The sequence below is a fragment of the Motacilla alba genome, chromosome 1A, assembly GCF_015832195.1.
Source record: "Motacilla alba alba isolate MOTALB_02 chromosome 1A, Motacilla_alba_V1.0_pri, whole genome shotgun sequence".
Classification (NCBI taxonomy): Eukaryota; Metazoa; Chordata; class Aves; order Passeriformes; family Motacillidae; genus Motacilla; species Motacilla alba.
The window spans coordinates 10888494-10902845 of NC_052031.1; the positions used below are offsets into that span (position 1 = coordinate 10888494).

A 14352-nucleotide genomic window follows, 5' to 3' on the forward strand; every position below is an offset into this window, starting at 1 on the left:
GAAGTGAAAATCACTGGGACCAAATCCCTCTTGGTTGTGGCTAGGCTGAGATCAGGATCTTCAGTTTGGCAAAGACAGAACAGCAAAAGGCAACTAATTGGGTAGGTGGTGTGGGCATTTGAAAATCTGATTGCTGTTACATATTGTAGCAAATCTAAGGAAAAGCAGACATCCTCAATTAAACCAAATTCTGAGAAGTTCCTAATTTCATTTAATTTTTTCCCCCAGTACAAGAAATTTTGGTTTTTTCCAGTCCGGAAACATTTTAAAATTTAAAATGAAAATTAGTCCCTTCAGAAATATTTATGGGGGTCTTTTAGATATCATCACACTTTTTTTTCTTGAATTACATACTGAAGATTTTCAAATTCCACAGTGATACACTTTTCACCAAAATACATCTCCACCTAGGTTTCTACAATCTTTTCCAGTGATTTTTTTTTTTTTTTTGGTAGACTTGGCATCTCTCATGAGCACTAACAATAAACAGCTAGAAAGCAAGTGACTGCAAGCAACTTGTGTCTATTCCAAGCTTCTGCAAATTGAAAATTATTCACCCTTCTCCCACCAAAAACAATGTAATAGCAGTCTAGACATCCCAATTTATGCAATTCAAATTATAAATTACACAACTGTGAGTGAAGAGCACTCTCAACACTCAATTAATATAGAAGTCAACATACTATTCTCATCTATCAGAACTGAATTTAAAATTTGAAGATTAAGGTAGAAATTTCCAATAAGAATGTACTTTCTGGGAATTTATATTCAAGTGTAAATTATAGACCTTAAGCAGAATAGAAAGTACCATAACAAAATTAGCTATGGTCTATGAGGCTATTGTATCATTTAGACTCAGATTTGACTACAGGATTAATAAGATTATTCACCCCATACTAGAGTGTTGGGTATGTACTTTTTAATATGGTTTCAAATATCCTGAAAGAATTTTATTCAAAGAATATTAATTATTAACAATGAAAATGGTCCATTCAAATCTCTTAAAGACAATTTATAAGCAACTGTGTAGAAGGAAAGATGAAAAATGTTATTAAATTCTTTCTTCCCTATTTAACTTAGACTTCTGTACATGTAATCTTAAAGCAAGCCCTTATAAAATTATAAAATACAAATAATCTCATTATATATTTGATGTTCTTTGAAATTGTAGTTTCAAGCTTTTTAACTGCAATAGTGGATGCTAGAAAATTTTCTTTAAAACATCTATTTTTTATAAATTCATATGACTCCAGGACTATATTTTCAAGAATATTAAATATCAAAAAACAGAATGCATGGGAAAGCCAGCCACACTGAACATAAAAACACTGCTGTTATCATAGTAACAAAGCATTTCACTAATCCATGTAAAATGTCACTTTTTCTAGCAAGCAGCTTTGTAAAATCCTTCCATTTTATTTTGCATTAAAAAGAAATATTTTCAATAGCTTCCATCCAACTGACCTTAGAAGTGTTCCTGAGGAAAACCCTCTGATTTTACATGTTCTGTCGGGTGACTCACCTTGAATAAGGGCGACTGATTTTTCAGCTGAACACACCAGTACTTAGCACATGACTTGCATCAAGTTACCAGCAGACAAGCAGCTAAACCTCCCCACCAAGCACATGGGCTGGGAACCGTGGGGGGAGTGTTTATATATTCCAAGAGACGTCAGTTCCCTCTTTATCTTTTTTTGCCAGAAGTAAAAGTTAAGTTGTACTGCTGCTGGGGGAAGGGGTTATTTTTGCAGCCTGACTAAAAGCCACTACCTACATCTCGTGGTAGGATACTTAGCGACTGCAATCTTTATCCAAGTTTGATCCAAGTGAGTCAAAGGTCAAGGAGACAAAAGGGTAACTTACTTATTTGGTTTCTAGTCACTTCTTCTTTCACATCTGCATATTTGTATTTTACTCATCATGATAGTGTATTTTCAAGTAAGAAAAATCAGGAAATTTCAGAATATTTTTGGATAGGATTTTTTTTTTTTTTCAGGTATCAGATACAATGCTTCCTTGCCAAGTGCTAAGGCTCTTCCTATTTTACTGGAAGTTCAATGAACATCATCCCAAAAGATTCTTTTTCTGAATGTATCTAAAAACCATTTATTTTTACACTGACCTCTCTATCAATCAACATGTTACTCCATCACAATGTCTACTATTAAATAATAACAGTTTCACAAGCTTTTGCAGAAATGTTTTATAAATACCTCTTTATCTTAGGTGAACTCAATGAATGGATTGTTTTAAAAGATTCTTCTGGCAGCAGCAAGAGAAAGTGACTTTTATTTGGCTTAATTATGAGAGAGAAAAAATATTCCTAAAAATAGATTCTTAGGTCTAGACTCTCATGGTAGAGCACTGAATAGTTTGCAAGTCACAGGTTTAGTATTTTCTATCTGTTTTGACTGACTGCTGTTCTGTTATTTTATGCTGCTCTACTTGGAAGTTTAGCTTTTGTGGGAAAATCTGCCTTTTTCTGGTCTATTTCTGCTAAGTAAATCTAAGGTGAATGAAAATTATTAATTTGAGGTTTTTACCTCCTAGTAGTGAAGGCAAGACTGAAAGTGAGCCTGGTCATTTGAAAACAACTTTTTTTGCAGTTTTCAGTGCAAGGCTCGCTGCCAGGGCAAGCTTGTGACCCTGAATAACTCCAGCTTCTCATCCTTGAAAAGTGCAGAAATTTTGTGTTCCTCTATTTTCTAATTAAAGAGGAATGTTTAACTGCTGAAAGTTAAGCAGTCCTCCACACTGTGCTTGCCATGAACTACTTTTACTGTTATTAATTGTTTCTATTGTACATGTCCTCCTCGGATGGTCTCCTGAGGATGTTCTTGTTTGGGATTTTCCTTCACTGCTTCCTGTGGAGAGGTTCCCTACCATGCTCATTTTCTCTGTTTGCAGTGTGTGGGAGCCAGTGTGCACCCTTCATGAGGAAAACATCTATGGGGGTTTTTTGTTGGAATCTGCTGCTGCCAACATAATGATGTTCAGTTTTCAGCATATGCATGCTGAGTTGTACCACCTAATGTCATGATTTACAATATCCTACGATCATCCTGCATAAGCAAAATCTCTTCCAGCAGCAGTGCTTGGCAGTGAAATGAGGACTGCCTGGTTCAACTGCAGAAACAAGCTAAAAGGACAGGAATCTGAGAAAGAAGCTGTGAACTTTTGGATGTCAGTAATTTGTCTTTCTTAAAAACAAACTAAAGCAAACCATAAGTATTTTATGGTCTTGTGTCCTCTGACTTCATCTCAGAGTTCAGAGGTTGCAGAGGAGAGAGTAGAGACACACAGCGACAGAAGGAGGACACAAAAAGAAACAGTTGTGTACTTCATCAGAGTACCCAGTGGTGCAACAGACAAACTGTCCCACAAGGAAAAGTTGTCAAAAAGGAGAAACAAAGTAAATGAAACTCACATGCCTCATGAAGATACAGAAAACTGCAGGAAGCAGAAAATGGGAAGTGCTGTTGTTATTTCTAAATGAAGACCACATACGTTTTCTGGAGTAAACGTACTACTGACAAAAAAATGCTGAATAGATGAGTACTATTCATGGCTTTTATACATATCTCATAGTGGGCCCTTTGGAAAACACTTTCTTTGGGGTGCTTTCCTATATGCCTTCAGATTCCTCAATAGGTTCTGTCTCCCTTTTCTTTCTTTCATTTTTTTTTTAATATTAAGATCCATTCTATCAGACATACCTTGATGTTACATACAATTTGAATTTTCAAGTTGATTACATATACATTCCCATATTCCTGTAGGAATTCTTTGCTGTACAGTACAGCACAGCATGAGTTTATATTCCTGTGTTTCCCAGTCATTACACTCAGAATTTTTCTTCAATTGCCTGTCATGAAGCTTATAAAACTAATGTTAACATTAATTCTTATTCAGATGTGGAAATGTTAGCATATGTTAGATGACATTAGGAAGCAAATTAGAAAGCTTCAGCAAAGTCCTGTCTCTACTTTTGCACCCTCTGAACATTTTAAGGACATTAACTGTTAAAAAACACCCAACAAAATCTACTTTGTAGTTGTTAGGTAAAATGCCAACCCCTGGGGCAAAAGATTAAACTAATACTCTCAGTATCTAAAACATGATTTTCTATAAGCTTTTGGGTACTCTCCCTGCTTTTGAGACAAATTATATTAACCTGCTTTCCATGGTAAGTTCATGCACAATAGTCTACTAGCATCATTTTATGTAGCTTCTATTGTCTCTACTGAAAATCCTGTTGTCACCACTCAGTGGCCCTCTGGCTTCTTCACAGGAAGTGGAAAAGTCCCACAGGAAGGGTTGTACCTTGCTCAGTGAAAGATTAAATCGTTAAACCTGCCCCCCTCAAAAGAAAACAGACCATAAACACACACACACACAAAGATCCTATGGCTTTTGTCCCCAAATAAGCTCTTTCTGATTCAACACACTCATGTTCACCAATGTGCCCTTAGTTCCACTGAGGAGAGTGATGAAAATGAATCATCTGGAGAAGAAAAAACAAAATATGCAATATGGCACAGCTGGGTGAGACTTCTGCCTCTCTCTGTGTACTGGAGATACTATGAAGTATTACTTTATAGGGAGAGATATTTTGTATTCATGAAGGATAATTTGATTTCCTAAGGAAATTAAAACCTTCTGTGTATCACATCATCACATAGTGCACGAGAAGCAGTGCATGAGCTATCCACTCAGACCAGCTTCAACAATTCACTGCTCTTCCACCTCAAAAGAGCCATCCCAGAATGAGCATGGCCTGTCTTCAGGTATTGCACATAAAGAACATGAATATATAACACACAAATTATAAAATAATAATACAGAACTAATATCATTCCCAAATTCTGTATTCACTTTCTTTCTCATCTGTTCATGCAGTGACTGCTATTTTGTATGACCTGATTTTCCAAAAGCCACAGGATAGAACAGAGTTTTATAAGTCAGGTCACTTCACATAAAAAAGGAAGAACAAACATCTTAGTTGTTTCATTTTTCTTTTTACTATCTTATCTATGCAGCTGTAAAATAAATGGCATAGTATCATGTTATGTTTTTTCTTGTTTAAGTTAGTTACAAATATTTGTTACCAATAAACTTATCCAGCTAAAAGCAGGCATCCAGAGACAAATTGATTTTTTTCTCCTTTTACTAGAGATGAGTGAACATAACCCATCTCTTTGACAACTCATCAACTTTCAAGTACTTGAAATCTTTTCTTAGATAAGACTACATAGAATCATAGAATCATACAATCATTAGGGTTGGAAAAGATCTCCAACCTTTGACCACCATGTTCACTAAACCATATCACTGAGTGCTACAGCTACTTATTTCTGAACAGTTCCAGGCAGTGCATATGTTTTAGAGGTACTGATGTTTCCCCTTTAACTGAAAAGCATCTAAACAACAGACTTAAGTTAGGCGTCTAATGATTAGAAAGAAAATGTTATAACAATTCCACTCCAAGTCCCCAGAAAGGCCTTTCCTTTCCTCTGCACATCAGTGCACCATACTGATGGTACCAAAACAATTGTACAAGGTTCTGGTAAATGCTTACCAGATTATGAAAAAAATTGAAAGTTCAAGAAGAAAAGTTCAAAATGCTTACCAGCTGGCATTAATGGAAAGTTTGGACAAAGATGCAGACATGATATTACACTTTTTTGCTCGGCTCACATCACCATTTTTACTGCAGGTGTGTTGGCCTTCAAGGGTTGTCAGTGCATGCCCTGAGTCATACTCCAACCACTCCTATCAAGTATTATTCAACCTCCTGAAAAAAATATCTGCCCCAACATGCATTAATACCTTATTTCTCCTCACAAGAGCTTGGAAGACTCTTATCAAACTGCTGTGTAGCTCCTTCATTACCCACCAGAGACTCCCAGCCGTAGCTTTCCCAGCTCTGTTAAGTGTTAGGTCCTAAGGTGCTGTCCCTTGTGGTTCCCAATGTGTCCTGACGATATGGAAAAACATCCTAAAATACCAGTGGCTCAAGCCAACTTGGCAGCAGTATAGTGGAAACAGTGTGATATATTTGGCTCCTGCCACTGATGAGTTCCTCTGTCAAACTGTAATGAAGCTCTTTAAGGGGAAAATGGGTGATGGAAAACCCAGTAATTGTTTCAGGTTTCTCCCCTAGATATATTGCTTTTGGGCTCTTTGTCAATGATTGTGGCATGCATAAGCTGCTGCTTTTCTCAGTCCTCAAAATCACTTTAAAAATTTGTTTTCAACTGATTCTAGCAGGGGGATTAGGTGAAGAAATCCCAATAGCAGCAGAGATAGACCAGACTCTGATCCTTCTACTCCTGTGGGTTCATGTGAAAGTAACTCAGAATACAGATAGGAGGGAACTTAGCAAAACAGAATCCAATAGAAAATATTATAACATATAGAGAGTAATATTATAACATAGACTTCTTGTGAGTCTGAAACAGTGAACGGTTATGAAAATCTCTTACTGAAAGGGTTGAGTTGGTCTATTCATGCTATTGAAACTGAAGTGTTGCCCCAAAAATTATAATTCATCACCCAATGTGCAGTGACACAATCACACACATAGCCAAGGGTTTTGTTATTTCATATTTGCACAAAAATGGGTATTGTGTGGTGAATCCTCAAAGTAAATCCACTATCACCCTAAGTAAATTGATAAGGACTCTTTATATGTTGTTAATTTTTATATGTTCTGCTTATCTAATATATTCAGTGTTTAATATTTGACTATTTCTGAGTTGTGTTGTGACTTCTTATCTTGGACGGCCTGGCACTCATCAGTTGTAGAATTTACAATTCATTATCGTCAGGCTGGCTTTCCTAATGTCTTCTTATCTTGGGTGTCCTGCAATAGCAGATTCTTCCTCCCAATCTTTGTTACTCTTCTGGGTCTATGACATTTGGAGTGGGTCAGGCCCTGAAATGTAATAAGGTAATGCCACCGAGAAAAAAAGTTGTCTTAGACATCACAGGGAGGGCACAGAGAGGAGGCGCCAATGGCAAGAGACAAAAATTTTAAAGCAAACATCTTCTGAAAGTCAGGAGAAATTTAATAAATCTCATCCCTACTTGGATATATTCCACTTCTTGCAAAACTCTTCTCCTTAGATCAGAAGTCACAGAATAATGGAGTAATTCTAAAATCTTTCACTAGTGCAATACCTGGTTGAGAAATAGTCACCATAGTGAATCATCCCAGACAATGTCAGTGGTTTTGAAGAATGACTGGGTAGTCCTTATGTAAATTTTTGCCTACTAGCTACACTGTAATTTTGTCTCTGTAATAATTAGGAACAACATATGTACAGGAGATTTTTTTCCAGTTTTGAAGACCTAAGTTTAAGGTCAGCTTCTTGGTGACTTCTCAAGTACTGAAGAAGACTTGTCAAATGACTGACACCTTTATCTTTCAGTTTACATGTTCCAGACCTAGAGACATGTCCTTGGTCTGCACAACATATAGAAGCTCTTCCCTGGACCTTCAGTCCAGCCTCAAACACCAAAGCCAAACCATCAGCTTACTGCTGGGAAAAGCCCTGCTCTTCATCAGATCAGCAGGAGAAGAAAGTTTTACTGAAGCTACCCCTGGGGCAGCTGCCAACTCCACTTAGGGAATCAGATTTGGTGGCTGGAAGCAAGAAAAACTTCTTGTGATACAAAAAAGGATTCTTTTTAATTTTCTTTGTATTTTTCTTGAGAAGATATTTAATTACCTCAGTAAAAGAATCATACGTAATTCACACACATAGACAAAAAAACAAAAACCCCAACACTGAAAAATAAAATTACCCTTGCACAGGAGATCCCTTGGCAGTAGCTGAACATCTAAACAGATTATGAAAAATTGTGTAATATCACAGTATATTGAGAAATATTAACACTATGAAGAGCAGAGCAGTAGTGAAAGAACTAGCAGTAATTTCTGCGCACTAGCAGTAAATTATTGAGGGAACTAATAGATACCCTGAACTTCTCAGATCGTGTAATTTTCAGTTCCAAGATATGGCATTATTCTTTCAGATGAAAACATGTTACAGAAATATGGATGTAACTATCAGTTACAGAGAAAAAAAAAAGTAGTTGCAAAATACAGTAATTTAGTCCAAACCCCTTACATTTCTGATCATTTTCCTGGTTGTGCCAATTATATACTTGCTTTTGAAGCCTCACTCGAGGACAGAAAAAAAAACCCAAACAAACTTAGCAACTACAGACTACTCATTTTTTATGAGTAGGATATTTTTGCCAAGTTAAAAAAAATCACTGAGTAATTATAGCAATTGTGTCAATTGTCAAGAAAATAAATCACTAAAATAGCATATAATTATCCTATATTTATTGGGTTGATTTCAGTACTTCCAAAAATAAATTAACTTATATTGCATCAGCATATTTATTATATATTATATATAATATAATATATTATATATTATTATATATTTTTGTATATGCACAAAAATTAAAGTTTGAAGCTACACAGAAATGCATATATATTCTTTTCCCCTCCAATTAATAATGATACCATTCCCATAATTAACAATTATTACATATAATAATTAATAATTATATTTCAATAGTAATTATTACATATAATAATTAATAATTATCTTTCATATATCATTTTGTATCACAGTTATTAAATGTATACAGCCACAAACTTGGTATCTCTGCTCATATTTTTTATAACATAAGTATTTAGTTGCTTATATAATAGACTTTAATAGACAAGATAATGATTAACAGGCAAATTATTAATCCAATTTTTGCAGTTAAACTTTCATTATATTTATTTCTAATTGCAATGTACAGTGAAATATCAGCAATATACACAATATTTTCAAGATATTCAAGTGAAATAATTTGATTACCAGTATATTTAGCCTTTAAAAATTTTACTGAATTGACTTCTCTTGGATTTATAAACAGTAAAGAAATAGAGGCTGAATAACATCTCTCTTTGCTTTCAATAACTAGCAGTTAGGAGCATTTTGCAAGTTTTAGGATGGAATATTGCACTTACAAGAAGTTTATTCAATATCCAGCTGTGTGCTCAGAATCTGCCTTAAACCCAGGAGCAGGGTCACATACCTGTATGGAGGGAGAGCTGCTCTCACAACTCTTGCCACAAGGATCTGCAGAGGTGCAGAAGAGCCAGCAAACTTACCTCCCTATTTTCAGAAAATTAGAGTTGCTGTAGCAACCCTGAGCAGCCCTGCTGCCCAGTGCCCCACCACCCAGCTAATCTTGTATAAGCCACAAACAGAAAGTTGCCCAGACCGTTTAAACTCCCTTGTAGGTAAACTGTCTCAAGTGATAAGGAATTATGAAACCTCTAGCTCAAGATATTACCCTCTCAACACTTATGCTTCACAAGGAAGACCAGTTCTAAGAAATCCTTTCAGGACCAGCCTTTGCCTCTGGTGCCTTCAGCCTCTGCAATAGCCCAGAATTTGGAGGCAACATATCAGGTCCTGTTGCCAATCCAGAACAAATTTCATTGACTTTGCAGTAACTCTTTGCAAACACGGTCTAATCCCATTTAATCCACACAAAGTACTGGAAGCCAGATAATACGTGTCATATTAGAGATAATTCTTCAGATTTGGGTTTATTATAATTATTTACACCAAACATAGAGACAGGTCAAGATGAAGGATCCCAGCTGTGAGTACAGCTGTTCAAATTCATGGGACTCTCTAGAATATTTTCACAGGCTTTGCTTCAGAACTTGATTTTCTAAATAAACATCTGAGCCAAGTGTCAGGGCTATTGCCTCCTCTGCCTGCCTTTTTGGATCTTTGCTAAATCCTTTTTGTCATAGCAGGGCTGATACTTTTCTAAAATTATTAAATTATTAACAATTAAGCATGGTATTATTTTTTATCTGAACAGCCTATAAAGGACCTCCTTCCAGAAAGTTACAGCAAACAGCAACAGTTATCAGCCTGTCTGCCAAGTCATATTTAAGATAATAGCTGTCTCAGAGGATTATCAGGAACCTGGAGGTGAGTCATTATGATGGTGCTATAAAACTCCATATGCACTAACTCAAGGGACACTTCTTGGCATAAACCTCTTAACCAATGAAATTTCTGCTTCTCTAAAGTTAGACAGAAAATCAAGTGACAAGGAAAAGTTAAGAATTAAAAAATATTCCTGAAATTTGCATTAGTCTGGATATTTTCTGACCTATCCTCTTGCGCTGTAAATGCTGTTGTTCTACCTTTGATCTCCTTGGAGTCCTGTTGATTGCTTCCTGTGTACCTTTCACAGCTGCAGCCTCCAGCTTGTTGCCAGACTTCTGCCTTCCTTTCTACATGTGGTTCCTTTTACCCCTGTTTCCTTCTCTGAGAATCTCCTCCCACTTCCATCTCTATGTATGTCTCTCACCTTCCACCCTATCATCTCAGCAGTCACTCCTCCACCAAGCATCTCCCCTAGTTTGGCTCCTCCCTCCTTGAATTATCCCCTAGGTTTTTTTCCCGCTCTTCCAGAATTTACTGCTTTCCATAAATTCTGTCCTTGTTTCTAGTCATTTCTTAACATTTATATTTCCCCAATCTCCCTTGATACTTTTTTTCTTTCTTCTATTTCTCTTCTTTTTCCTCTGTATGAAGTTCAGGTATATAACCTTCTCACGCCATCAGTTAATCAAAAAGCTGGTTGCAAATGAAAACCAGATTTATCAGTGCTCTTTGGTACACAGAAAAGTCTTACCTGAAAAGGCTAATTATAAATAATAATTTAAGTTTGGTAACTTCATACTGCATTATTGTTTGTGTTCGTTCCTAAAGCCTCAGAAGAGCAAAGCCCACAGTATTTCTACCCACCACCTATTTTCTGCCCAGCTGTCATTCAACACTCTTTTTGAAGTCCTCCCACTTCTAAGAAAATGAATACTGAGCAGCTTCAGCCATACAGGAAGAAGAAAAGAAAAGAAGAAAAAGAAAAAGAAAAAAGAAAAGAAAAGAAATGAAAAGAGAAGAGAAAAGGAAAAGAAAAGAAAAGAAAAGAAAAGAAAAGAAAAGAAAAGAAAAGAAAAGAAAAGAAAAGAAAAGAAAAGAAAAGAAAAGAAAAGAAAAGAAGAAAATTTTATCCCCCTCTTACCTGCACCAGAACAGGGAGAGGATCTGAGATGAGGCTGGGAAAAGCTGAGAGTTTTCTGAATACAGTGCCAGGCAGGTTCAGTGGCAAAGCAGGCATAATGGGCTACCAAAACCAGTGCCGTGCCCTTCCTTCAAACCCACAACAGCTAGAAAGGAAATGGAATGTATCATTCATCTCCTATGATTTGAGAAGTCAGAGCACTCGTTAGTGTTTAGCATTAAAAAAAAAAATCCTTAAAATTATATAGGATAAAGATTACAGAATTGTAAACATGTCGTCACAACATGAAACACCCCAGGCATGTTTGTGGCAAAGCACACACCCTCTGCATAATTATACTCAGGCTTCTCTGTTTTAGGCAAAAAGTAACAATAGTCACTTATCAGATTCTCAAAATGGTATTGGAGAAGATTCAGCAGGACACTCCCAAGACTTTCTGGGTAGTAGCAGCCATAAGATTGCAGACATATAAATGCTTAGTCCCTCCAGTTTCTGGAAACTATTTCGTCCATGCTGCACTCTGCTCTCTTAGTGTTTTTCTTGTTAGTTTTTCACCAGTCTATCTCTCACAATTCCTTTTCTCACTCTGCAATTCTAGCTCAGAGTTCTCCTTCTTTACCCAAATCTTACTACCAGGCTATCTACCCCCCTCTTCTCAGAGGATAAATTTTTACCATATCAGAACAGTGTCTCTAAAAGTCTTTTGTGCTCATTTCAGCATTGCACATTCATGCAGTGAGGAAGCTTTTTTTTTTTTTCCTGCTGTGCTTCTGCATGTGAGATTGTTTTAACAGCAGTTACACATTCGAGGTCTTACTGAACATTGTATTTTCTGAAGTCTGTGTGCCCAAGGGAGCATTCTGGTCTCTTGGTCAAGCAAAAATCATGGACATCTCTCAGCTGATATCTGTAAGGATATCTGTGATGCCTCTGACTACAGTTTAATGTGCCTGTGTTTCTAATGCACACATGCCTAAATAATGTGTGTACATTCCAGTAACGTGTTTGGATCTTCTTAAAAGAGACAGGAATCACTGCAGTGGGGATGGTTTTTCGCAGCTTCCCTCAGCATTCATGGCGGACAACTTCCATCCATTGGTCTTGTGAAAAACCTAATAAAAGACACTTAAGACCCAGCAGATGCTGGTATTTTGATTCTTCATCTGCATGTAATAGAAAGAATTTTTTGTCTTGGCATGACAGGCATATGTTGACTCATGAGCTGGTGAGGCCAGTGAGAAGATATTTTCTTGAATAGTAAACGTGAGGGCATATTTTCTTGTGGATAATTTACTTTCCTTTGACCTAGTAAAATGTGAAGGCCCTTCTCTGTGAGGTCAATAATATTCCATTTTTGACCAACTAAGTACAGTAAAATGCTTTCATATTCACGTGAACATACATGCTGGTGCCTTGTTTCAATTTCAAAGAATCTACCTGAAGCTTAGTGGCAAGCTGAGCTTTTTTTTCATCTTTCAACCTTGCCTATTGCCATTTTCCACCATGCAAGCATCCTGCAAAATACTACCTTTTTCCTTGGAAAATTCCATGTGTGCCTCACTGGAATGCATGTGGCTGGGAGGACCTGTGCCTACCTTTGAAATTGTGTTGTGATTCCTTGCAGAGCCATTCTTTTCATACCATCCAGGTTCCTCACCGGAAGAACACAGCAGGAATACAGACCTCATTCTTTGGCATGTTGCCACGTCCGGTGTACTGACTAAAGTGAGGTGCTTTCTGAGGTGCTACAGATCTTTTTGATGTGGCTACTGCATTTCTACGTACTCTTCCCTGTCTTAGGATCAAACTCATCCATGAACAGACTCCCACTTTTACAGCTATCGTTCCTCTAAATACCATTCCATACTTCATGTTTAATTCACATTGTATACCAGGTGTGTATCGAGTGAATCCAAAGCTTTTGAAGGAATTTCATGATCTCAGAAATATCTCCTACTCAAACTCATGAGGGCTTAGAAGGGAGCAGAAACAAAATTACAATATTAGCTTTGTCTGACTTGTTCAAATACTCATTTTGTAATTCAGACTTATTTGATTTGGGGATTTATTTCTCTGAAAAGAGTTTAGTTCTGAAAAAGTGACTGTAGTTAGGGAGACTCAACACAATGACTAGAATTTAAGCAGCCTATGAGCATTTTCCCTGGATTTTACTCAGGGTGAATTTCATCACAGTTCAAAGAGCTCATCTGACCCTTTATTAAATAATCACAGCATAAATTGTCATATTCTATCCAATTCATTAAGTTTTTAGTCTCGTTTATTTTTATGTTCTTCATTCCACCATGTTGCAATTAGTAAAAATTAATTGAAACACAATTGGTTAAAAATTAGAACATTTCAAACATTCTGTGTTTCCAATACATGAAACCTAAGCTTCATGGAGTGCAGCAGAGTGCAGATGGAATTCCAATCAGTGGCTTGTGTCAAGTGGTTTTAGAGACACATAATGGAGCCATCACATAAATTAAACATTTATGAGTCAAAATCAATTAGTGACTAAGATATAAATTAGTTCACAATTAATGTTTATCAGGGAGCATGCTAACCTAGACAGACCACCCAATGACGAGTGATATTAATGAAGAAATATTACAGCAACAAATATTTGACATTTATATCAGTCATAACACATCTCTAGGAAAATGAAAAAATGTGATATATTGGGTATGTCACTTTTTTTTTCAGAAACTACAACAGCATTATCCTGGATGTTATGTAAGTAATTGATACTTCAGGTAAAACAGTGGGATAGCAAGATTATTTTTCTAAGGGAAAAATCAAAATATTTAATGAAAAGTTCAGTCAGTCTCAGAAATGACAAATAGATTTTTATAGAGTTGATCAAGTTTGGAGCCCTCGGAAGTGATGTTCTACCTGCTTAATGTCAGCACAGAGACTAACAAAATAATGAATAAAAATGTAACAAGAAATTTATGCACTGTTACACCTTTTATACATATTCCAAAGTTAAAAGTTAGCTCGAGCTTAGAAACTACCAAGTGGTGTACTTCCTTGTTTAAAGACAGCCTGTCCCTGCTGGATTTACTCGGGTAATTAATTGAGCGTTCACAGAGAGTCCCCACGGAGCCTGGGGGAAGCTGGTGCCAAGTGGAGGTGGTGAGACTGGAAACTCCTGTGGCACAAAGCAAAGTGTCAGAGGAGGATTTCGAACTCGTCCTGTTGCCCAGGCCTGCTGCCTACACG

At 36.6% G+C, this 14352-nt stretch overlaps 1 protein-coding gene across 6 annotated transcripts in view; it reads right to left on the bottom strand.

Annotated features, from left to right (window-relative positions):
• CD36 (CD36 molecule) overlaps positions 1-10367 on the bottom strand; it is a 34761-nt gene extending 24394 nt beyond the window's left edge. The window contains exon 1 of one of the 6 annotated variants that reach the window (XM_038154308.1): positions 10244-10367. The gene's annotated coding sequence lies outside the window, so the exon portion shown is untranslated. Of the gene's footprint in view, positions 1-1464; positions 1677-5829; positions 5963-10243 lie in introns of those variants that run through there. The other 5 variants (XM_038154309.1, XM_038154305.1, XM_038154307.1 and 2 more) reach the window with 5 other exon arrangements.
• Positions 10368-14352: the final 3985 nt, after the last annotated feature.